Source organism: Triticum aestivum, chromosome 6B (assembly GCF_018294505.1).
Source record: "Triticum aestivum cultivar Chinese Spring chromosome 6B, IWGSC CS RefSeq v2.1, whole genome shotgun sequence".
NCBI classification, from domain to species: Eukaryota; Viridiplantae; Streptophyta; class Magnoliopsida; order Poales; family Poaceae; genus Triticum; species Triticum aestivum.
In genome coordinates, this window is record NC_057810.1 from 268,586,444 (window position 1) to 268,589,992 (window position 3,549).

A 3,549-nucleotide genomic window follows, 5' to 3' on the forward strand; every position below is an offset into this window, starting at 1 on the left:
CCATAAGCTTTTGATCTTTAGGTGCTGGTGCAGCAACCTCTTCCTCTTCTTCTTCAGAGTCTCTCCTCATAGAGGGCTTGCCAAGTACCTTGGCAGTAGTGGTTCTGACTCTCTTCTTCTTCTTGTCTTGGCCAGCAGCTTCATCTTCAGACTCAATGGTGAACTTCATGGTTTCACCAATGGCAACCTTCCTAGGTTTGGAAGTGGGAATCCTTCTTGCAGGTGCTTTGGTCCTCATACCAGGCTTAGTGGCAGCAGCTATGCCATATTCCTTTTTCAGCACCTTCTTCTTTGAGGTGGCCTCATCCTCAACAGCCACATAGTCCTCATCCTCGGAATCTGAGGTTCTCTTCTTTCTGGCCCTCGTGGCTGCCTTAGGCAAGTTGTTGGGTGTGCTCCTACTACCATCATCATAGCTGCTAGAGGGACTAGTGCCGTCACTCATGTGAACTTGCTCCTCTGACTTGTTCTGACTGTCACTCTGATCTGACATGCTGGAAACACTGACACCAGACCCTATGAATAGATATAGATGAGATAGATGGGATGAGCATCACAAAGTACAGAGGTTTTTGTAAAAGAATGAGTCAAAAACTTAGTTTTAGTTTTCCACAGAAAGCATTTCGGATCTACCAATTTGAAAACTCGGTGATACCGAAGCAGCTTTTGGAACCTAAACTAGTGAACTCGGTCAGACCGAGTCACAGTTCGGTGGCACCGAGACTGCTAGTGTTTCATAAAGTCCTGAACTCGGTCACACCGATTTGCAATTCTCGGTCAGACCGTGAATCACATGTGCAATGGCCTTAGCCAAATCGGTGGAACCGACTTCTACAACTCGGTTGGTCCGAGATGATTTCGGCGGAAACCTAACCCTAAATTTTCAATTCACAACTAAACTATGGAGTGATTTCGCTGGATAGAGTGATCTCAATCGTGGCAAGATACATTGCAAGACAATGTGCTAGGAATCGGAGTGAGATTAGCACAAGGATCAAGTCCATACCCTAAGTACGGCGATGGTCCTGCTACGGAGGTAACCGGCAGAGACGATTCCCATTGACGGTGGTGGAGACCAGCGGCAGGAGGCAGCTGGCGATGAGGATGACGATCCGGAGACCCAGGGAGGCAGAGCAGGCTGAGCGTGGACGAAGGGGTTCGGAGAAATTTCCAAATTCTGGCCCGGGGATATATATAGCCTGACCCTGTCGGTGTGACCAAGTGGAACAACTCGGTGGCACCGAGATGCATAACTGCGAGCAGTTACTGCAACTTGGTGTGACCGAAAAGTTCAAACCGATTGCAGTGAGATTGAAAACCTAGATCGACTTAGTGATCTCGGTATGACCGAAATGGATGAATCGGTCAGACCGAAACGCACAAAGAAGTTTTGGAAGTTTAAGTCTATGGTGAATCGGGGACTCCGAGTGCTCCTCACACAGAGTGGTTCGAATCTGACTTGATCAAACTTTGTGATGTAGCATGAATAGAGTTTGAGACAAGAAAAGCATAGATAGCTAGAGAGGGTTCTTAGGCATTCTTGTCCATCCACTTGGCAAAAGAAAATAAACCAAACAATCAAAGCAACAAGTGGATGTCCTCGAATGAGTAAATTATGCAACCAACATGCTCACACAATACAATGGCAAATGAAATATGTGGCAAAGCATGCACAACCAATTCTAGCATCTATCAAGCAATTGGCGATGACTAGGTCATCTATATATGAGTATATAGACTTAGGAGTCAAATGAGAACATTTGATCATAGGTCATACTCATCATTTAAGCACAAGTGGGGTTACCACTTTTACATAAAGCATTGTTGTGTTCACACCATTAGAGTTGCTTTGACTCAATTCTTAGAGTAAAGCTCCCCCTAGATGTGATATCCCCCCTAAGAGAGATGAACTAACCTTGGGTTTTGTCGATGATGACTTCATGTAGGTGTTAAAGATGTGGATGCTCAACATTGATGTAGATCATTTGGAGCAATCCTTTGGAGTGAGTTGCACTTTCAATACCTACACGGGTCAGTCCCACAAGGAACAAACAAGGATATCCATAGACATAGAGTGATGCACACACAGGATGATGTCTATGAAAGCATTAGGTTACCTTGTCCCTTGTCTTACCAACAAGAGGGTTTGTGACTCCATGAACTAGTGCAAGATGTGGAAGTTGATTGCACTTGTTCTTGCCAAAATGATAAGAGTGAAGTATGTTGGCGGAGTCACCCTCAAGAACTCTCTAGTTCTTCTTCTTCGAGATCCACACCATCTTGATGGGAATCCTTGGAGTTGTAGTCGTACTTGATGAAGTAGAACTTGATGTAGTCTTGGGAACCCACTTGACCAAGGCCTTAGGAGCTTCTTCAAATGCATCAATCTCCTCTTGAAGCTTATCCTTGCCTTTTTGCTTGTGGTCTTGTGATGGAAGATCATCTTAAGCTTGTGTCCCTTTGAAAGAAGTAGGATCATACTTCTCTTGTTGTGGAACAAACTTCATCTTGGGGTATTGATCTTCTTCCCACTCAACTCCATTGGCATTGAACTTTCATTCAAAACCAACACCTTGGTTCTTCCGGTGCCTTCCTTGCTTGCGTACAATTTCCTCGAATTGCGTACTCCCGGCAAGGCTCTTGTAAACACCTTTCTCTATAATTCCCTTCAATAAGCTATTTTCTTGCTCATGTGTAACTTGACTAAGAGAATCATTAGTGGAATCAAGAGAACTACTAGAAGCAACAACATTGGATTTAGCATGATTATTGTTACTACTAGAGGAAGAATCTTTCTTGTTCTTGCTACTAGACTTGACTTGAGGCATGTAAGTAGATAAGAATAAACACTTGGCAATGTAAGAAGAACTTTTCTTGCGAAGATCATCATTGATTGCCTTTAAGAACTCATGCTCTTGCTCAAGGTTGAGCTTTTCAAAGCATAACTTCTCATGAGTCCTTAAAAGTTCTCGATGACCTTCTAAGATAGTTTCATGAGCTAACTTAAGAGTGTTTAGTTCTTTAGTTAGAAGCTCAATCTTCTCCTTATCATTGTCATTTGTTTTATCTTGATTAGCATGATTAATTGACGTTTCATCATAGTATTCATCACTAGAGTTGTCAACAAGTAAATCATCATCACCTAACAAGTCATCTTCATCACTATTGAAATCAACATACTCGGGGTGTGATACCTTTGGGCCTTTAGCCATGAAGCATCTTCCAAGTCCTTCATTTGGTGAATCAAATATGTCGTAGGAGTTGGTTGACACAAGTGCTAGACCGACAATACCTTCATCTTGATTTGGAGTCGGAGTGATAGCTTCTCTCGGAGTTATTGTTGGAGTCGGAGCCGGATACCCATTCACCAACATGAGCTTGATGTCTTCGTTTTGTGTAGCTCCTTGATGACTTGTCCTTCCTTTCCGAATCCTTGCTTCTCCGGGATGTTCTTCGTTCATAACGATCATCTCTACTCCTCTCTCTTGGTGATGATTCTTCTCTTCTACTTCTTCTCTTAGGTGATTCTTCTCTTCTCTTGTAGGGAGC